At 61.3% G+C, this 20,716-nt stretch overlaps 10 non-coding genes across 10 annotated transcripts; 6 read left to right on the top strand and 4 right to left on the bottom strand.

Annotated features, from left to right (window-relative positions):
* Positions 1-3,994: 3,994 nt before the first annotated feature.
* TRNAG-GCC (transfer RNA glycine (anticodon GCC)) lies at positions 3,995-4,065 on the bottom strand. Its single transcript has one exon. It is a non-coding gene; the product is annotated as a tRNA-Gly (tRNA).
* A 2,342-nt stretch (positions 4,066-6,407) lies between these two features.
* On the top strand, positions 6,408-6,479 carry TRNAD-GUC (transfer RNA aspartic acid (anticodon GUC)). The gene has a single exon. It is a non-coding gene; the product is annotated as a tRNA-Asp (tRNA).
* An 847-nt stretch (positions 6,480-7,326) lies between these two features.
* On the top strand, positions 7,327-7,398 carry TRNAG-UCC (transfer RNA glycine (anticodon UCC)). Its single transcript has one exon. It is a non-coding gene; the product is annotated as a tRNA-Gly (tRNA).
* Positions 7,399-7,676: 278 nt separating this feature from the next.
* On the top strand, positions 7,677-7,748 carry TRNAE-CUC (transfer RNA glutamic acid (anticodon CUC)). Its single transcript has one exon. It is a non-coding gene; the product is annotated as a tRNA-Glu (tRNA).
* Positions 7,749-11,882: 4,134 nt separating this feature from the next.
* On the bottom strand, positions 11,883-11,953 carry TRNAG-GCC (transfer RNA glycine (anticodon GCC)). The gene has a single exon. It is a non-coding gene; the product is annotated as a tRNA-Gly (tRNA).
* A 1,669-nt stretch (positions 11,954-13,622) lies between these two features.
* Positions 13,623-13,705, bottom strand: TRNAL-CAG (transfer RNA leucine (anticodon CAG)). The gene has a single exon. It is a non-coding gene; the product is annotated as a tRNA-Leu (tRNA).
* Positions 13,706-14,283: 578 nt separating this feature from the next.
* Positions 14,284-14,355, top strand: TRNAD-GUC (transfer RNA aspartic acid (anticodon GUC)). Its single transcript has one exon. It is a non-coding gene; the product is annotated as a tRNA-Asp (tRNA).
* Positions 14,356-15,199: 844 nt separating this feature from the next.
* On the top strand, positions 15,200-15,271 carry TRNAG-UCC (transfer RNA glycine (anticodon UCC)). Its single transcript has one exon. It is a non-coding gene; the product is annotated as a tRNA-Gly (tRNA).
* Positions 15,272-15,549: 278 nt separating this feature from the next.
* Positions 15,550-15,621, top strand: TRNAE-CUC (transfer RNA glutamic acid (anticodon CUC)). Its single transcript has one exon. It is a non-coding gene; the product is annotated as a tRNA-Glu (tRNA).
* A 4,134-nt stretch (positions 15,622-19,755) lies between these two features.
* Positions 19,756-19,826, bottom strand: TRNAG-GCC (transfer RNA glycine (anticodon GCC)). The gene has a single exon. It is a non-coding gene; the product is annotated as a tRNA-Gly (tRNA).
* Positions 19,827-20,716: the final 890 nt, after the last annotated feature.

The following is a 20,716-nucleotide window of genomic DNA, read 5'->3' on the forward strand; positions in this document are numbered from 1 at the left end:
CCTCCCCGGCCAAACCTTTTGGCCGCACTGGCGCGCGCCCACTCGAGGCCTTCGACGTCCCGTGTCTTCCTTTTCGGACGCTTGCCTCAGCCCCAAACACGAGTGGCCGGGGCCGCGCCTCTCGCCGCCGTGGCCGTGGCCACGAGCAAACGCCCCCGCCTGTGTCTGGACTCTCCATCAGCACTGCTTTTCCCCCACGGCGACAGCGGCGGCAGCGCCGACGGCGACGGCGGTGTCACACGCGGTGCCTTCTAACAAAGCCGGATCCCCTGTGGAAAGGAGCACCGGTGGGCAGACGGGTGCTTCGCACCACCGCAGCAGGTTTCCTGAACGCCCTTGCCGGTGCCGTGGGGGTGGCTGACAGTGTGGGATGAAGGTGTTTGTGGCCGCGGTCGGTGGCCACCCCACGCGGGTTAGGGAACGGAGCAGAAGGACCCCATGGAGAGAGGGCGGCGGTGGGCCGCGTGCTGGGAGGTGCGAGGAAGGGCCTGGGGTGTCTGGGTGGAGCGCGGGCAGGAGCGGGAGGTGTTGGGCTGGCGGGGACCTGGCCCGGGAGAGCGGCTGGCCACTCAGGCAGGGGCTCAGCAGAAGCTTGGGGGTGGTGGCAGCACCTGGCCCGGCACGTGTGTACGGGTGGGTCAGATCAGGGGCCGGGGTGGGCCTGGAGTAGGAGTGCGTCTGAGGAGCACTGGCGGAAGTGAGACTTCCGGGCAGGACATGTGACAGTCGGGCCTGGGATACAAGGGGAAGGTGGCGGGGAGAGGGGTCCGAGCCGGCAGGCTGGGGGGAAGGGCGGGGTGTGTGAGTGGGCTGTGGGGCGAGGAAGACGGTGGGAGAGGACCCCTTCGCGGTGGGGTGGCGGGTGAGCGCGCCAGACTGGTGTGCTGTGCGGCAAGGTGGTCAGGCTAACCAGTGGGTTGGGACTGGGGGCGGTGGGTAGGAGGCAGGCAAGAGAAGAGCAGAAACAGAGCGCGCCTCAGGGGCTAGGCGGGGTCCGAATGGGGTGGGGGCATTCTACTGCCCCAGAGACATATACATCACCTCTCATCGGGAGAAACCATCCGGTCTCAGGTGTGTGTGGCGGCGGGGGTGGGGGGAGGAGGGGTTGAGGTTGAAAGAGGCCAAAGGAGAGGTCCCCTATGATCCAGCAATCCCACTCCTGGGTACGTACCCGGCAATGACGAAACAAGAGTGCAAAAAGGCACAAGCACCTCCACGTTCACAGCGGCACTATTTGCAGTAGCCAAGACACGGGAAAAAACCCAAGTGCCCGTCAACGGGTGGCTAGTACAAGAAGAGGTGGTATATATGTACTATGGGATATTACTCAGCCATTAATAAAAAAGAATGAAATATTGCCATTTGCCGCAACAAGAATGCTCCCAGAGAATATTACACTTAGTGAAGTAGGTCCGACAGAGAAGCACAAAGATATGTGGAATCTAAAAAGTACTACCAATGAATCTATGTGCAAAACAGAAACAGACTCACAGACCTAGAAGACACAGTGATGGTTACCCGAGGTAAAAAGGAGGGGTGGAGGGATAAATTAGGAGCTCGATGAACAGATACACAGTACTTCATATAAAGGAGATAAGCAACAAGGATTTCCAGAATAACGCAGGGAGTGATAGTCAATATCCTGCAATAACCTGTAGTGGAAATCAATCTGAAACAATATTAGACATGGAAAACAGTATCCCCCTTGCTGTACACCTGAAACTAACTCAATATTGTTAATCAACTCTTCTTCTTAAACCACGAGTACTAGTACTTATAAGTAAGTAAGTAAGTAAATAAATAAAAACAACGACCAAAATAAACAGGAGAAACATGAGCCATCAGATGATCCAGCAATCCCCGTCGTGGGTACACATCCGCCAAAGAGAAAAACTGTTGTTTGAAGAGATCCACGCACCCCCGTGTTTGCAGCAGCACTGTGTGCCGCAGCCAAGACATAGAAAAAACCCATGTGCCCGTCAACAGTTGGCTGACAGGAAAAGATGCGGTATATATGTACTGTGGAATATTACTCAGCCATTTCAGAAAACGAAATATTGCCATTTGCCACAATAAGGATGGTCCTAGAGAACATTACACTTAGCGAAGTAAGTCTGACAGAGAAGCACAAACATACGTGGAATCTAAAACATAATAGAAAAGAAGGTATGTGCAAAAGAGAAACAGACTCACAGACATAGGAAACACACTGATGGTTCCCCGAGGAGAACGGGAGGGGTGGAGGCATAAATTAGGAGCTGCGATGAACAGATACACCGTACTTCATATAAAAGACATAAGCAACAAGGATTTCCAGAATAACACCGGGAATGATATTCAATATCCTGTAGTAAACTGTAATGGAAAGCAATCTGAAACAATATTAGACATGGAAGACAGTATCCGCTTTGCTGTGCACCTGAAACTAACTCAATATCGTTAATCAACTTTTCTTCCAAAATTACAGCTACTAGTTCTTATAAGTAAATGAATAAGTAAATATTAAATGCATAAATAAAAACAACACACTAAATAAATAGGTGGAATACGAGCTCCCATATGATCCAGCCCTCCCCATCGTGGGTACACATCGGCAAAGGAGAGAAACTGTCATTTGCAGAGATCCATGCACCCCCACGTTCACAGCAGCACTACGGGCCACAGCCAAGACATGGACAAAACCCAAGTGCCCATCAACCGATGGCTGGCACAGGAAGACGTGGTACGTATGTACTGTGGAATATTACTCAGCCATACAAAAGAGTGAGATATTGCCATTTGCACCGATAAGGATGGACCTAGAGTATACTCCACTTAGCGACGTAAGTCAGGCAGAGAAGCACAAAGATATGTGGAATCTAAACCGTACTACAAACGGATGTATGTGCCAAAGAGCAACGGACTCACAGACATGGAAAACACACTGTTCGTTACCCAAGGGGAAAGTGTAGGGCAGGGAAGAATCCGGAGCTGCGATTAACAGAGGGGAAATACTATACATAAAGCACAGAAGCAACAAGGATTTGCCGTACAGCACAGGGAACTGTATTCATATGTCGTGATAACGTATAATGGAAAATAACCTGGAAAAGGACATATAACTGAATCACTTGGCTGTACACCTGAAAGTAACCCAGTATTGTAAATCAACCGTACTGCTACGAAAAGGAGACGAAGACGAAGGGGGAAAAAAGGAGGGCAACGGGACAGAGGCAAGGGCAGGATCCTTGACAACGTAGGATTTGGAAAGGATCGGGGGAAAAGTGGGGAGATAGGGGGTGGGATGGGGGTGTCTGTGGGAGTAGGGTGGAGGCTGAGGTGGTGGTGCCGGTGGTGCTGTCCCGAGGGCTGACGCTGTTGGTGGGAGCAGAGGTTCAGGGGAGGGGGTGGTGTTTGTCGTGCTGATGGTGGTGGTGGCAGTAGTGGTGGAGGAGCGGGCCGGTGTTGGAAACGTATTTCTGTCGAGGGTCAGAACATGAATCTAGAGTGCAGTCTGCGATGATAGTGTGGACTTCTTTTTGAACTCCTCGTGCAAGTGGACGCTTTGGGGACTCTCCAGGAAAATGGGATGTATCACTCCCAGAGGTGGCAACTTCCTTGCTCCTGGTTGTGCAAACATAGTATAACTTTCGCAGTGCGGGCAGAGTGAGGCAGAGAGCTTGGAAACGTGGCGAAAGGTGAAGAGGTTGGGCTGTGCGGGTGCCAGTGTGGGGTGTTCCTTACAGCGAGAAGCGTGACACAAGCGGGGTCGGGGTAAGGACGAGAGCAAGGACAAGGAAGGGGTCTGGGCGTAAGAGTGGCTGAGCCCGCAAGGTGTCAGGTCCTGGAGGCGTGGCTCCCGGGTGTGTGTGGGGTGGGGGCGTCTGCGTGGGAAGGACAGGGGCCGGAAGGTGCGGTGGTGAGCGAGCTGTTGCAGGACCGGTGCCTTGAGTGTGGCAGCGGGGAAGCCCAGCTCCGCTGTGGGGCTGCGGGAACCAAAAGGGGACGCTGCGGCTGCATGGGCCGGGAATCGAACCCGGGCCTCCCGCGTGGCAGGCGAGAATTCTACCACTGAACCACCCATGCACCGATGGCCGCCGGCGCCCGGCGCTGCCCCAGCGGCGCTCGCCGCCAACCGCCGGACCCTGGTCACTGCTCGCCCCGTGGGCATGTGCTCCATTTGAGCAGGAGGCCGACGGGCCACCTGAATGAGAGGCTCCGGGCACGCTGGCGACCCCAGGGCGCGAGGCGGTCGGAAGCACCGAGGGACGAGGGACGGAGGGACGCAGGCGTGCTCGGCCCGTCCCGCGCTTTCTCTGCCGTCCACGGCCGCCGCGAGACTGTCGGTGTCGCCAGAGGAAGCCAGGAGCCGAAGCGGCCTGGCCCGCGCCCGAATCCCAGTCAGGGCAGGCGAGGCGTGGCCGCTGCGGCTGAGCGCCGACGTTCCTCTCAGCAGCCGCCCGGCCCCGACGCACAGCCCCTCTGGCGGCTGGCTTTCTTGCTGGTGCGGGGCGTGCGAGGGCGGGCGGGGGCAGGGATCGGAGCTCGGGGCTGTGCAGGGACCGCGAGCGTGGGAGATGGACACCGGGCACCGCCGCCGCCGCCGCCGCCGCCGCCGCCGCCGTCGCCGAGCGGCGCTCAGGCCACAAGACCAAAGGTGTCTGAGCCTCGCTTCTGCGCTCTGGCCCACCCCTCTCCCGCGGGGTCCCGCTCTGCTGCGTTGGTTGTGAGGAGAAGCACTTGGGCAGACTGGCTGCTGGCTCGCGGACAGCCCGGTGAGGGAGGGAGCGCGCCAGGGTGTGGTTGGGTCCGGCCGGAGCAGCGGCTTCCCCGAGGGACTTGCGCTGTGGCGCCGAGGTGGGTGGCCCGGGCTGGGGGCCGGACGTCTGTGGTGGGTGACAGGGCATCCAGGGCTTCCGCTCACTACTCACTGGAGCACCGTTCCCGGGAGCGACTCCTGCGCCAGGCCCCGTGCAGGGAGGGCCCCCTGTTGGCTGGCCAGCAGGAGGCTGGGCTGCACGCGGCCCGGCAGGCAGGCAGGCAGGCAGGCAGGCAGGCAGGCAGGTAGGCAGGTGTGGTCCGGCCAAGGTCCCAAGGCGAAAAAGCACCGAGGGCACGCACCACAGGCCGGCAAGACGGTGTGGCTGTGGAGGGAATGGAATGGGCAGGCGGGCCGTTGGGGCTGGCGGGAAGGACAGGATGTTGGAAAGAGGGAGAGCTGCTGGTGGCGGAAGTGGAAGAAAGGCTGTGAGAGCGAGTCCGCTGTTCACCGGGCCGAAGTCGGAGGGCGGGCCAGGCGTGGACGGGCTTTCCACACGCGGCCGTTCTGCGTGTGGCGGTGGGGGCGGGGTGGAGCGTGGGAGTGGGAGTGGGAGGGAGGGACGAAGGCAGGCAGGCAGGCAGGCAGGCAGGCAGGCAGGCAGGCAGGCAGGAAAACCAGCAGCAGCAGCAGCAGCCGCAAGCAGGTGAGGAAAGATGGGCTGCGAAGGACTGAAGGTTTTTCTGGTGGGGGTGCAGGTAGGAGGGGGCTTAGGAGCTGGCCCCTGGGGAGGGCGTTTGTCCGGAAAGCCAGTCGCCGGAGGGTTCCTAGTGCGCCGTTTCTGCCAGGCCCGCGGCCGTGGCTGAGAAGGTCCCGCGTCTGAGAGGCGTGGATGTCCGGGCCGGAGTTTGGAGAGGCCGCAAGAGTGCAGGGCGCGAACGGACTGGAAGGCAGTAAAGCGCTGCCATAGGGCCGGGTGCGTTTGTCGGGCGGGCCAAAAGGCTGGCTTGTCAGGAGTGGGATTCGAACCCACGCCTCCAGGGGAGACTGCGACCTGAACGCAGCGCCTTAGACAGCTCGGCCATCCAGACGGCGGGCCTGGGCGTGCGCGTGGCCGCTGGGCTGGCTGGGACCCGACGCGACGCGAACCCCGGTGCCCTTGGCGGGGCGCGGTGCTCCGCGCCAGGCGCGCGGCCGTCTGGGTGAGCGACAGAACGGGCGCGCGGCGGCCGACGGGGAGCACGGCCAGACGACGCGCCTGGCTGCGCCGCGGTGGCGCCCTCGCCCACCCCTGGCCCCGGACGCAGCCGGGCCGCGTCGGGCCAGCCCCTGCCGCCGACCCCCACCCGCGCGTCTCCTCGCCGGCCATGGCCCGGCGCGCGCCCACCCCCTCCTCGCAGCCTTGCTTTCCGTCTCGGGCCCCCTCCACCCGGCGCGATCCCCGCGTCGGAGGCAGTAGGCAGCGCGCACTCGGAGTTTTCAGGGCCACGCGGGTCCGGGTCCCTGTCGGGGTCGGGGGCTGCTGCTTTGGAGGACGCGGTTGGTGTGGCGTTGGGTCGGGTCGGGTCGGGCACGAGCCGGGCGCCCGTGGTGGGCAGGGGGCCGGAGGGCAGGGGGAGGCGTCGGCAGGCAGCCCGAGAGCGGCCGGGCGCGGGGGCGGTGGCCGCCGTCCTCGTTAGTATAGTGGTGAGTATCCCCGCCTGTCACGCGGGAGACCGGGGTTCGATTCCCCGACGGGGAGGCAACACGCCCTCTTTTGGTGGCTGGCGCCGCTCTCTGTCCTGCCGCCTGGCTCCCAAGGGCCCTTCTTCTCCTCCCTCCGCCCTCCGCCCTCCAGCGAGGCGCAGGGCGCCAGCGCGTGCCCAGCCTGCCCACCCTCGCCCCCCTCCAGCCACCCAGCCCTTCCTCCTCGCCGGGCGCTCAGTCGCCAGGGCCGAGCGACGGCCTCCTCTGGACCCCACAAGCGCCCGATGACATTGCGGCCCGCCCCAAGTGGCTGTCTCAGGGGGCTCCTTGCGTCGCGACGCACAGCTGCGCAGCTATGCACAGCGGCATAGGTGCACAGCTGCCGGGACGGGTGGGAGGCGGATGAGTGCCGTCCCCCTGTCGGTGCGGGGAGTGGCCTGGCCCAGCGCCCGGTGGAGAAGGGCTTTGGCGAGCCGGGGGCTGGAAGACGCGTGCCCCGGGGGCGGGGGCGGGCCGCGGCGTGGAGCGGAGGGCCCTGGAGCAGCAAGGCAGCGAGAGCGCCCTCCTGAGGCGGTCGGGCCGGTGGCCGAGGGCAGCTTCGTAGGGCTGGCGCGGGTGGGGCGCCGGGGAGCCTTGGTGGCGCCTGTGACGTCACAGAGCTGCCGGCCGGCGGGGCGTCGGGGCAGGGCTGCTCCAAGCGGCGGCTGCGGCGGCGGCGGCGGCTGAGGAGGAGGAGGAGGAGGAGGACGAGGAGGAGGACGAGGAAGAGAAAGGGGAGTAGGAGGAGGAAGAGAAGGAGGAGGAGGAGGAGGAGGAGGAGGAGGAGGAGGAGAAGGCGGCGGCGACGAGAGTGCGCTCGGGCGAGCCCGGTGCCGGCGTCTCGGGGCGGCCCGGGCTGTGCAGCGTTGGTGGTATAGTGGTGAGCATAGCTGCCTTCCAAGCAGTTGACCCGGGTTCGATTCCCGGCCAACGCAGCGGGCTGACCTTTTACCGAGCTCCACGGGCGGCCGGCCGGCCGGGGGCCTGTGAGGGAGAGCTGGGAGCAGGGAGCTAGCTGGCCCCAGCGGCTTTTCTTGTGTGTGCGAGAAGCAGGCGCGCAGTGTTCTGAGGGCGCTGCAAGCAGGAAGGACGGTAGGACACGTGGATTGCCAGGGGCGGCGCGTGGCTGGACTTGGAAAGGCCGGGTCTTGGCGCCAAGGTGGCGCCGAGCGGGTGCTATGGGTCCAGCAGGAGCAGTGGTAGAGCCTGACGCTCCCTGGTGGTCTAGTGGTTAGGATTCGGCGCTCTCACCGCCGCGGCCCGGGTTCGATTCCCGGTCAGGGAAGCCTTTCTTCTGCCTCTCTACCTCCCACCGTCCACATCCCACTTTTAGGCCACGCTTGCTCCGCGGCCTCGGCGCCCCGACAAGAGCCGCCCGGTGCCCTGCACCTCCAGCCCAAGCCCTGCCAGGCAACCTCCACCCTCCCTCCCCGGCCAAACCTTTTGGCCGCACTGGCGCGCGCCCACTCGAGGCCTTCGACGTCCCGTGTCTTCCTTTTCGGACGCTTGCCTCAGCCCCAAACACGAGTGGCCGGGGCCGCGCCTCTCGCCGCCGTGGCCGTGGCCACGAGCAAACGCCCCCGCCTGTGTCTGGACTCTCCATCAGCACTGCTTTTCCCCCACGGCGACAGCGGCGGCAGCGCCGACGGCGACGGCGGTGTCACACGCGGTGCCTTCTAACAAAGCCGGATCCCCTGTGGAAAGGAGCACCGGTGGGCAGACGGGTGCTTCGCACCACCGCAGCAGGTTTCCTGAACGCCCTTGCCGGTGCCGTGGGGGTGGCTGACAGTGTGGGATGAAGGTGTTTGTGGCCGCGGTCGGTGGCCACCCCACGCGGGTTAGGGAACGGAGCAGAAGGACCCCATGGAGAGAGGGCGGCGGTGGGCCGCGTGCTGGGAGGTGCGAGGAAGGGCCTGGGGTGTCTGGGTGGAGCGCGGGCAGGAGCGGGAGGTGTTGGGCTGGCGGGGACCTGGCCCGGGAGAGCGGCTGGCCACTCAGGCAGGGGCTCAGCAGAAGCTTGGGGGTGGTGGCAGCACCTGGCCCGGCACGTGTGTACGGGTGGGTCAGATCAGGGGCCGGGGTGGGCCTGGAGTAGGAGTGCGTCTGAGGAGCACTGGCGGAAGTGAGACTTCCGGGCAGGACATGTGACAGTCGGGCCTGGGATACAAGGGGAAGGTGGCGGGGAGAGGGGTCCGAGCCGGCAGGCTGGGGGGAAGGGCGGGGTGTGTGAGTGGGCTGTGGGGCGAGGAAGACGGTGGGAGAGGACCCCTTCGCGGTGGGGTGGCGGGTGAGCGCGCCAGACTGGTGTGCTGTGCGGCAAGGTGGTCAGGCTAACCAGTGGGTTGGGACTGGGGGCGGTGGGTAGGAGGCAGGCAAGAGAAGAGCAGAAACGGAGCGCGCCTCAGGGGCTAGGCGGGGTCCGAATGGGGTGGGGGCATTCTACTGCCCCAGAGACATATACATCACCTCTCATCGGGAGAAACCATCCGGTCTCAGGTGTGTGTGGCGGCGGGGGTGGGGGGAGGAGGGGTTGAGGTTGAAAGAGGCCAAAGGAGAGGTCCCCTATGATCCAGCAATCCCACTCCTGGGTACGTACCCGGCAATGACGAAACAAGAGTGCAAAAAGGCACAAGCACCTCCACGTTCACAGCGGCACTATTTGCAGTAGCCAAGACACGGGAAAAAACCCAAGTGCCCGTCAACGGGTGGCTAGTACAAGAAGAGGTGGTATATATGTACTATGGGATATTACTCAGCCATTAATAAAAAAGAATGAAATATTGCCATTTGCCGCAACAAGAATGCTCCCAGAGAATATTACACTTAGTGAAGTAGGTCCGACAGAGAAGCACAAAGATATGTGGAATCTAAAAAGTACTACCAATGAATCTATGTGCAAAACAGAAACAGACTCACAGACCTAGAAGACACAGTGATGGTTACCCGAGGTATAAAGGAGGGGTGGAGGGATAAATTAGGAGCTCGATGAACAGATACACAGTACTTCATATAAAGGAGATAAGCAACAAGGATTTCCAGAATAACGCAGGGAGTGATAGTCAATATCCTGCAATAACCTGTAGTGGAAATCAATCTGAAACAATATTAGACATGGAAAACAGTATCCCCCTTGCTGTACACCTGAAACTAACTCAATATTGTTAATCAACTCTTCTTCTTAAACCACGAGTACTAGTACTTATAAGTAAGTAAGTAAGTAAATAAATAAAAACAACGACCAAAATAAACAGGAGAAACATGAGCCATCAGATGATCCAGCAATCCCCGTCGTGGGTACACATCCGCCAAAGAGAAAAACTGTTGTTTGAAGAGATCCACGCACCCCCGTGTTTGCAGCAGCACTGTGTGCCGCAGCCAAGACATAGAAAAAACCCATGTGCCCGTCAACAGTTGGCTGACAGGAAAAGATGCGGTATATATGTACTGTGGAATATTACTCAGCCATTTCAGAAAACGAAATATTGCCATTTGCCACAATAAGGATGGTCCTAGAGAACATTACACTTAGCGAAGTAAGTCTGACAGAGAAGCACAAACATACGTGGAATCTAAAACATAATAGAAAAGAAGGTATGTGCAAAAGAGAAACAGACTCACAGACATAGGAAACACACTGATGGTTCCCCGAGGAGAACGGGAGGGGTGGAGGCATAAATTAGGAGCTGCGATGAACAGATACACCGTACTTCATATAAAAGACATAAGCAACAAGGATTTCCAGAATAACACCGGGAATGATATTCAATATCCTGTAGTAAACTGTAATGGAAAGCAATCTGAAACAATATTAGACATGGAAGACAGTATCCGCTTTGCTGTGCACCTGAAACTAACTCAATATCGTTAATCAACTTTTCTTCCAAAATTACAGCTACTAGTTCTTATAAGTAAATGAATAAGTAAATATTAAATGCATAAATAAAAACAACACACTAAATAAATAGGTGGAATACGAGCTCCCATATGATCCAGCCCTCCCCATCGTGGGTACACATCGGCAAAGGAGAGAAACTGTCATTTGCAGAGATCCATGCACCCCCACGTTCACAGCAGCACTACGGGCCACAGCCAAGACATGGACAAAACCCAAGTGCCCATCAACCGATGGCTGGCACAGGAAGACGTGGTACGTATGTACTGTGGAATATTACTCAGCCATACAAAAGAGTGAGATATTGCCATTTGCACCGATAAGGATGGACCTAGAGTATACTCCACTTAGCGACGTAAGTCAGGCAGAGAAGCACAAAGATATGTGGAATCTAAACCGTACTACAAACGGATGTATGTGCCAAAGAGCAACGGACTCACAGACATGGAAAACACACTGTTCGTTACCCAAGGGGAAAGTGTAGGGCAGGGAAGAATCCGGAGCTGCGATTAACAGAGGGGAAATACTATACATAAAGCACAGAAGCAACAAGGATTTGCCGTACAGCACAGGGAACTGTATTCATATGTCGTGATAACGTATAATGGAAAATAACCTGGAAAAGGACATATAACTGAATCACTTGGCTGTACACCTGAAAGTAACCCAGTATTGTAAATCAACCGTACTGCTACGAAAAGGAGACGAAGACGAAGGGGGAAAAAAGGAGGGCAACGGGACAGAGGCAAGGGCAGGATCCTTGACAACGTAGGATTTGGAAAGGATCGGGGGAAAAGTGGGGAGATAGGGGGTGGGATGGGGGTGTCTGTGGGAGTAGGGTGGAGGCTGAGGTGGTGGTGCCGGTGGTGCTGTCCCGAGGGCTGACGCTGTTGGTGGGAGCAGAGGTTCAGGGGAGGGGGTGGTGTTTGTCGTGCTGATGGTGGTGGTGGCAGTAGTGGTGGAGGAGCGGGCCGGTGTTGGAAACGTATTTCTGTCGAGGGTCAGAACATGAATCTAGAGTGCAGTCTGCGATGATAGTGTGGACTTCTTTTTGAACTCCTCGTGCAAGTGGACGCTTTGGGGACTCTCCAGGAAAATGGGATGTATCACTCCCAGAGGTGGCAACTTCCTTGCTCCTGGTTGTGCAAACATAGTATAACTTTCGCAGTGCGGGCAGAGTGAGGCAGAGAGCTTGGAAACGTGGCGAAAGGTGAAGAGGTTGGGCTGTGCGGGTGCCAGTGTGGGGTGTTCCTTACAGCGAGAAGCGTGACACAAGCCGGGTCGGGGTAAGGACGAGAGCAAGGACAAGGAAGGGGTCTGGGCGTAAGAGTGGCTGAGCCCGCAAGGTGTCAGGTCCTGGAGGCGTGGCTCCCGGGTGTGTGTGGGGTGGGGGCGTCTGCGTGGGAAGGACAGGGGCCGGAAGGTGCGGTGGTGAGCGAGCTGTTGCAGGACCGGTGCCTTGAGTGTGGCAGCGGGGAAGCCCAGCTCCGCTGTGGGGCTGCGGGAACCAAAAGGGGACGCTGCGGCTGCATGGGCCGGGAATCGAACCCGGGCCTCCCGCGTGGCAGGCGAGAATTCTACCACTGAACCACCCATGCACCGATGGCCGCCGGCGCCCGGCGCTGCCCCAGCGGCGCTCGCCGCCAACCGCCGGACCCTGGTCACTGCTCGCCCCGTGGGCATGTGCTCCATTTGAGCAGGAGGCCGACGGGCCACCTGAATGAGAGGCTCCGGGCACGCTGGCGACCCCAGGGCGCGAGGCGGTCGGAAGCACCGAGGGACGAGGGACGGAGGGACGCAGGCGTGCTCGGCCCGTCCCGCGCTTTCTCTGCCGTCCACGGCCGCCGCGAGACTGTCGGTGTCGCCAGAGGAAGCCAGGAGCCGAAGCGGCCTGGCCCGCGCCCGAATCCCAGTCAGGGCAGGCGAGGCGTGGCCGCTGCGGCTGAGCGCCGACGTTCCTCTCAGCAGCCGCCCGGCCCCGACGCACAGCCCCTCTGGCGGCTGGCTTTCTTGCTGGTGCGGGGCGTGCGAGGGCGGGCGGGGGCAGGGATCGGAGCTCGGGGCTGTGCAGGGACCGCGAGCGTGGGAGATGGACACCGGGCACCGCCGCCGCCGCCGCCGCCGCCGCCGCCGCCGTCGCCGAGCGGCGCTCAGGCCACAAGACCAAAGGTGTCTGAGCCTCGCTTCTGCGCTCTGGCCCACCCCTCTCCCGCGGGGTCCCGCTCTGCTGCGTTGGTTGTGAGGAGAAGCACTTGGGCAGCCTGGCTGCTGGCTCGCGGACAGCCCGGTGAGGGAGGGAGCGCGCCAGGGTGTGGTTGGGTCCGGCCGGAGCAGCGGCTTCCCCGAGGGACTTGCGCTGTGGCGCCGAGGTGGGTGGCCCGGGCTGGGGGCCGGACGTCTGTGGTGGGTGACAGGGCATCCAGGGCTTCCGCTCACTACTCACTGGAGCACCGTTCCCGGGAGCGACTCCTGCGCCAGGCCCCGTGCAGGGAGGGCCCCCTGTTGGCTGGCCAGCAGGAGGCTGGGCTGCACGCGGCCCGGCAGGCAGGCAGGCAGGCAGGCAGGCAGGCAGGTAGGCAGGTGTGGTCCGGCCAAGGTCCCAAGGCGAAAAAGCACCGAGGGCACGCACCACAGGCCGGCAAGACGGTGTGGCTGTGGAGGGAATGGAATGGGCAGGCGGGCCGTTGGGGCTGGCGGGAAGGACAGGATGTTGGAAAGAGGGAGAGCTGCTGGTGGCGGAAGTGGAAGAAAGGCTGTGAGAGCGAGTCCGCTGTTCACCGGGCCGAAGTCGGAGGGCGGGCCAGGCGTGGACGGGCTTTCCACACGCGGCCGTTCTGCGTGTGGCGGTGGGGGCGGGGTGGAGCGTGGGAGTGGGAGTGGGAGGGAGGGACGAAGGCAGGCAGGCAGGCAGGCAGGCAGGCAGGCAGGCAGGAAAACCAGCAGCAGCAGCAGCAGCCGCAAGCAGGTGAGGAAAGATGGGCTGCGAAGGACTGAAGGTTTTTCTGGTGGGGGTGCAGGTAGGAGGGGGCTTAGGAGCTGGCCCCTGGGGAGGGCGTTTGTCCGGAAAGCCAGTCGCCGGAGGGTTCCTAGTGCGCCGTTTCTGCCAGGCCCGCGGCCGTGGCTGAGAAGGTCCCGCGTCTGAGAGGCGTGGATGTCCGGGCCGGAGTTTGGAGAGGCCGCAAGAGTGCAGGGCGCGAACGGACTGGAAGGCAGTAAAGCGCTGCCATAGGGCCGGGTGCGTTTGTCGGGCGGGCCAAAAGGCTGGCTTGTCAGGAGTGGGATTCGAACCCACGCCTCCAGGGGAGACTGCGACCTGAACGCAGCGCCTTAGACCGCTCGGCCATCCTGACGGCGGGCCTGGGCGTGCGCGTGGCCGCTGGGCTGGCTGGGACCCGACGCGACGCGAACCCCGGTGCCCTTGGCGGGGCGCGGTGCTCCGCGCCAGGCGCGCGGCCGTCTGGGTGAGCGACAGAACGGGCGCGCGGCGGCCGACGGGGAGCACGGCCAGACGACGCGCCTGGCTGCGCCGCGGTGGCGCCCTCGCCCACCCCTGGCCCCGGACGCAGCCGGGCCGCGTCGGGCCAGCCCCTGCCGCCGACCCCCACCCGCGCGTCTCCTCGCCGGCCATGGCCCGGCGCGCGCCCACCCCCTCCTCGCAGCCTTGCTTTCCGTCTCGGGCCCCCTCCACCCGGCGCGATCCCCGCGTCGGAGGCAGTAGGCAGCGCGCACTCGGAGTTTTCAGGGCCACGCGGGTCCGGGTCCCTGTCGGGGTCGGGGGCTGCTGCTTTGGAGGACGCGGTTGGTGTGGCGTTGGGTCGGGTCGGGTCGGGCACGAGCCGGGCGCCCGTGGTGGGCAGGGGGCCGGAGGGCAGGGGGAGGCGTCGGCAGGCAGCCCGAGAGCGGCCGGGCGCGGGGGCGGTGGCCGCCGTCCTCGTTAGTATAGTGGTGAGTATCCCCGCCTGTCACGCGGGAGACCGGGGTTCGATTCCCCGACGGGGAGGCAACACGCCCTCTTTTGGTGGCTGGCGCCGCTCTCTGTCCTGCCGCCTGGCTCCCAAGGGCCCTTCTTCTCCTCCCTCCGCCCTCCGCCCTCCAGCGAGGCGCAGGGCGCCAGCGCGTGCCCAGCCTGCCCACCCTCGCCCCCCTCCAGCCACCCAGCCCTTCCTCCTCGCCGGGCGCTCAGTCGCCAGGGCCGAGCGACGGCCTCCTCTGGACCCCACAAGCGCCCGATGACATTGCGGCCCGCCCCAAGTGGCTGTCTCAGGGGGCTCCTTGCGTCGCGACGCACAGCTGCGCAGCTATGCACAGCGGCATAGGTGCACAGCTGCCGGGACGGGTGGGAGGCGGATGAGTGCCGTCCCCCTGTCGGTGCGGGGAGTGGCCTGGCCCAGCGCCCGGTGGAGAAGGGCTTTGGCGAGCCGGGGGCTGGAAGACGCGTGCCCCGGGGGCGGGGGCGGGCCGCGGCGTGGAGCGGAGGGCCCTGGAGCAGCAAGGCAGCGAGAGCGCCCCCCTGAGGCGGTCGGGCCGGTGGCCGAGGGCAGCTTCGTAGGGCTGGCGCGGGTGGGGCGCCGGGGAGCCTTGGTGGCGCCTGTGACGTCACAGAGCTGCCGGCCGGCGGGGCGTCGGGGCAGGGCTGCTCCAAGCGGCGGCTGCGGCGGCGGCGGCGGCTGAGGAGGAGGAGGAGGAGGAGGACGAGGAGGAGGACGAGGAAGAGAAAGGGGAGTAGGAGGAGGAAGAGAAGGAGGAGGAGGAGGAGGAGGAGGAGGAGGAGGAGAAGGCGGCGGCGACGAGAGTGCGCTCGGGCGAGCCCGGTGCCGGCGTCTCGGGGCGGCCCGGGCTGTGCAGCGTTGGTGGTATAGTGGTGAGCATAGCTGCCTTCCAAGCAGTTGACCCGGGTTCGATTCCCGGCCAACGCAGCGGGCTGACCTTTTACCGAGCTCCACGGGCGGCCGGCCGGCCGGGGGCCTGTGAGGGAGAGCTGGGAGCAGGGAGCTAGCTGGCCCCAGCGGCTTTTCTTGTGTGTGCGAGAAGCAGGCGCGCAGTGTTCTGAGGGCGCTGCAAGCAGGAAGGACGGTAGGACACGTGGATTGCCAGGGGCGGCGCGTGGCTGGACTTGGAAAGGCCGGGTCTTGGCGCCAAGGTGGCGCCGAGCGGGTGCTATGGGTCCAGCAGGAGCAGTGGTAGAGCCTGACGCTCCCTGGTGGTCTAGTGGTTAGGATTCGGCGCTCTCACCGCCGCGGCCCGGGTTCGATTCCCGGTCAGGGAAGCCTTTCTTCTGCCTCTCTACCTCCCACCGTCCACATCCCACTTTTAGGCCACGCTTGCTCCGCGGCCTCGGCGCCCCGACAAGAGCCGCCCGGTGCCCTGCACCTCCAGCCCAAGCCCTGCCAGGCAACCTCCACCCTCCCTCCCCGGCCAAACCTTTTGGCCGCACTGGCGCGCGCCCACTCGAGGCCTTCGACGTCCCGTGTCTTCCTTTTCGGACGCTTGCCTCAGCCCCAAACACGAGTGGCCGGGGCCGCGCCTCTCGCCGCCGTGGCCGTGGCCACGAGCAAACGCCCCCGCCTGTGTCTGGACTCTCCATCAGCACTGCTTTTCCCCCACGGCGACAGCGGCGGCAGCGCCGACGGCGACGGCGGTGTCACACGCGGTGCCTTCTAACAAAGCCGGATCCCCTGTGGAAAGGAGCACCGGTGGGCAGACGGGTGCTTCGCACCACCGCAGCAGGTTTCCTGAACGCCCTTGCCGGTGCCGTGGGGGTGGCTGACAGTGTGGGATGAAGGTGTTTGTGGCCGCGGTCGGTGGCCACCCCACGCGGGTTAGGGAACGGAGCAGAAGGACCCCATGGAGAGAGGGCGGCGGTGGGCCGCGTGCTGGGAGGTGCGAGGAAGGGCCTGGGGTGTCTGGGTGGAGCGCGGGCAGGAGCGGGAGGTGTTGGGCTGGCGGGGACCTGGCCCGGGAGAGCGGCTGGCCACTCAGGCAGGGGCTCAGCAGAAGCTTGGGGGTGGTGGCAGCACCTGGCCCGGCACGTGTGTACGGGTGGGTCAGATCAGGGGCCGGGGTGGGCCTGGAGTAGGAGTGCGTCTGAGGAGCACTGGCGGAAGTGAGACTTCCGGGCAGGACATGTGACAGTCGGGCCTGGGATACAAGGGGAAGGTGGCGGGGAGAGGGGTCCGAGCCGGCAGGCTGGGGGGAAGGGCGGGGTGTGTGAGTGGGCTGTGGGGCGAGGAAGACGGTGGGAGAGGACCCCTTCGCGGTGGGGTGGCGGGTGAGCGCGCCAGACTGGTGTGCTGTGCGGCAAGGTGGTCAGGCTAACCAGTGGGTTGGGACTGGGGGCGGTGGGTAGGAGGCAGGCAAGAGAAGAGCAGAAACGGAGCGCGCCTCAGGGGCTAGGCGGGGTCCGAATGGGGTGGGGGCATTCTACTGCCCCAGAGACATATACATCACCTCTCATCGGGAGAAACCATCCGGTCTCAGGTGTGTGTGGCGGCGGGGGTGGGGGGAGGAGGGGTTGAGGTTGAAAGAGGCCAAAGGAGAGGTCCCCTATGATCCAGCAATCCCACTCCTGGGTACGTACCCGGCAATGACGAAACAAGAGTGCAAAAAGGCACAAGCACCTCCACGTTCACAGCGGCACTATTTGCAGTAGCCAAGACACGGGAAAAAACCCAAGTGCCCGTCAACGGGTGGCTAGTACAAGAAGAGGTGGTATATATGTACTATGGGATATTACTCAGCCATTAATAAAAAAGAATGAAATATTGCCATTTGCCGCAACAAGAATGCTCCCAGAGAATATTACACTTAGTGAAGTAGGTCCGACAGAGAAGCACAAAGATATGTGGAATCTAAAAAGTACTACCAATGAATCTATGTGCAAAACAGAAACAGACTCACAGACCTAGAAGACACAGTGATGGTTACCCGAGGTAAAAAGGAGGGGTGGAGGGATAAATTAGGAGCTCGATGAACAGATACACAGTACTTCATATAAAGGAGATAAGCAACAAGGATTTCCAGAATAACGCAGGGAGTGATAGTCAATATCCTGCAATAACCTGTAGTGGAAATCAATCTGAAACAATATTAGACATGGAAAACAGTATCCCCCTTGCTGTACACCTGAAACTAACTCAATATTGTTAATCAACTCTTCTTCTTAAACCACGAGTACTAGTACTTATAAGTAAGTAAGTAAGTAAATAAATAAAAACAACGACCAAAATAAACAGGAGAAACATGAGCCATCAGATGATCCAGCAATCCCCGTCGTGGGTACACATCCGCCAAAGAGAAAAACTGTTGTTTGAAGAGATCCACGCACCCCCGTGTTTGCAGCAGCACTGTGTGCCGCAGCCAAGACATAGAAAAAACCCATGTGCCCGTCAACAGTTGGCTGACAGGAAAAGATGCGGTATATATGTACTGTGGAATATTACTCAGCCATTTCAGAAAACGAAATATTGCCATTTGCCACAATAAGGATGGTCCTAGAGAACATTACACTTAGCGAAGTAAGTCTGACAGAGAAGCACAAACATACGTGGAATCTAAAACATAATAGAAAAGAAGGTATGTGCAAAAGAGAAACAGACTCACAGACATAGGAAACACACTGATGGTTCCCCGAGGAGAACGGGAGGGGTGGAGGCATAAATTAGGAGCTGCGATGAACAGATACACCGTACTTCATATAAAAGACATAAGCAACAAGGATTTCCAGAATAACACCGGGAATGATATTCAATATCCTGTAGTAAACTGTAATGGAAAGCAATCTGAAACAATATTAGACATGGAAGACAGTATCCGCTTTGCTGTGCACCTGAAACTAACTCAATATCGTTAATCAACTTTTCTTCCAAAATTACAGCTACTAGTTCTTATAAGTAAATGAATAAGTAAATATTAAATGCATAAATAAAAACAACACACTAAATAAATAGGTGGAATACGAGCTCCCATATGATCCAGCCCTCCCCATCGTGGGTACACATCGGCAAAGGAGAGAAACTGTCATTTGCAGAGATCCATGCACCCCCACGTTCACAGCAGCACTACGGGCCACAGCCAAGACATGGACAAAACCCAAGTGCCCATCAACCGATGGCTGGCACAGGAAGACGTGGTACGTATGTACTGTGGAATATTACTCAGCCATACAAAAGAGTGAGATATTGCCATTTGCACCGATAAGGATGGACCTAGAGTATACTCCACTTAGCGACGTAAGTCAGGCAGAGAAGCACAAAGATATGTGGAATCTAAACCGTACTACAAACGGATGTATGTGCCAAAGAGCAACGGACTCACAGACATGGAAAACACACTGTTCGTTACCCAAGGGGAAAGTGTAGGGCAGGGAAGAATCCGGAGCTGCGATTAACAGAGGGGAAATACTATACATAAAGCACAGAAGCAACAAGGATTTGCCGTACAGCACAGGGAACTGTATTCATATGTCGTGATAACGTATAATGGAAAATAACCTGGAAAAGGACATATAACTGAATCACTTGGCTGTACACCTGAAAGTAACCCAGTATTGTAAATCAACCGTACTGCTACGAAAAGGAGACGAAGACGAAGGGGGAAAAAAGGAGGGCAACGGGACAGAGGCAAGGGCAGGATCCTTGACAACGTAGGATTTGGAAAGGATCGGGGGAAAAGTGGGGAGATAGGGGGTGGGATGGGGGTGTCTGTGGGAGTAGGGTGGAGGCTGAGGTGGTGGTGCCGGTGGTGCTGTCCCGAGGGCTGACGCTGTTGGTGGGAGCAGAGGTTCAGGGGAGGGGGTGGTGTTTGTCGTGCTGATGGTGGTGGTGGCAGTAGTGGTGGAGGAGCGGGCCGGTGTTGGAAACGTATTTCTGTCGAGGGTCAGAACATGAATCTAGAGTGCAGTCTGCGATGATAGTGTGGACTTCTTTTTGAACTCCTCGTGCAAGTGGACGCTTTGGGGACTCTCCAGGAAAATGGGATGTATCACTCCCAGAGGTGGCAACTTCCTTGCTCCTGGTTGTGCAAACATAGTATAACTTTCGCAGTGCGGGCAGAGTGAGGCAGAGAGCTTGGAAACGTGGCGAAAGGTGAAGAGGTTGGGCTGTGCGGGTGCCAGTGTGGGGTGTTCCTTACAGCGAGAAGCGTGACACAAGCGGGGTCGGGGTAAGGACGAGAGCAAGGACAAGGAAGGGGTCTGGGCGTAAGAGTGGCTGAGCCCGCAAGGTGTCAGGTCCTGGAGGCGTGGCTCCCGGGTGTGTGTGGGGTGGGGGCGTCTGCGTGGGAAGGACAGGGGCCGGAAGGTGCGGTGGTGAGCGAGCTGTTGCAGGACCGGTGCCTTGAGTGTGGCAGCGGGGAAGCCCAGCTCCGCTGTGGGGCTGCGGGAACCAAAAGGGGACGCTGCGGCTGCATGGGCCGGGAATCGAACCCGGGCCTCCCGCGTGGCAGGCGAGAATTCTACCACTGAACCACCCATGCACCGATGGCCGCCGGCGCCCGGCGCTGCCCCAGCGGCGCTCGCCGCCAACCGCCGGACCCTGGTCACTGCTCGCCCCGTGGGCATGTGCTCCATTTGAGCAGGAGGCCGACGGGCCACCTGAATGAGAGGCTCCGGGCACGCTGGCGACCCCAGGGCGCGAGGCGGTCGGAAGCACCGAGGGACGAGGGACGGAGGGACGCAGGCGTGCTCGGCCCGTCCCGCGCTTTCTCTGCCGTCCACGGCCGCCGCGAGACTGTCGGTGTCGCCAGAGGAAGCCAGGAGCCGAAGCGGCCTGGCCCGCGCCCGAATCCCAGTCAGGGCAGGCGAGGCGTGGCCGCTGCGGCTGAGCGCCGACGTTCCTCTCAGCAGCCGCCCGGCCCCGACGCACAGCCCCTCTGGCGGCTGGCTTTCTTGCTGGTGCGGGGCGTGCGAGGGCGGGCGGGGGCAGGGATCGGAGCTCGGGGCTGTGCAGGGACCGCGAGCGTGGGAGATGGACACCGGGCACCGCCGCCGCCGCCGCCGCCGCCGCCGCCGCCGTCGCCGAGCGGCGCTCAGGCCACAAGACCAAAGGTGTCTGAGCCTCGCTTCTGCGCTCTGGCCCACCCCTCTCCCGCGGGGTCCCGCTCTGCTGCGTTGGTTGTGAGGAGAAGCACTTGGGCAGCCTGGCTGCTGGCTCGCGGACAGCCCGGTGAGGGAGGGAGCGCGCCAGGGTGTGGTTGGGTCCGGCCGGAGCAGCGGCTTCCCCGAGGGACTTGCGCTGTGGCGCCGAGGTGGGTGGCCCGGGCTGGGGGCCGGACGTCTGTGGTGGGTGACAGGGCATCCAGGGCTTCCGCTCACTACTCACTGGAGCACCGTTCCCGGGAGCGACTCCTGCGCCAGGCCCCGTGCA

This window comes from Eubalaena glacialis, unplaced genomic scaffold, assembly GCF_028564815.1.
Source record: "Eubalaena glacialis isolate mEubGla1 unplaced genomic scaffold, mEubGla1.1.hap2.+ XY scaffold_353, whole genome shotgun sequence".
Taxonomy (NCBI): Eukaryota; Metazoa; Chordata; class Mammalia; order Artiodactyla; family Balaenidae; genus Eubalaena; species Eubalaena glacialis.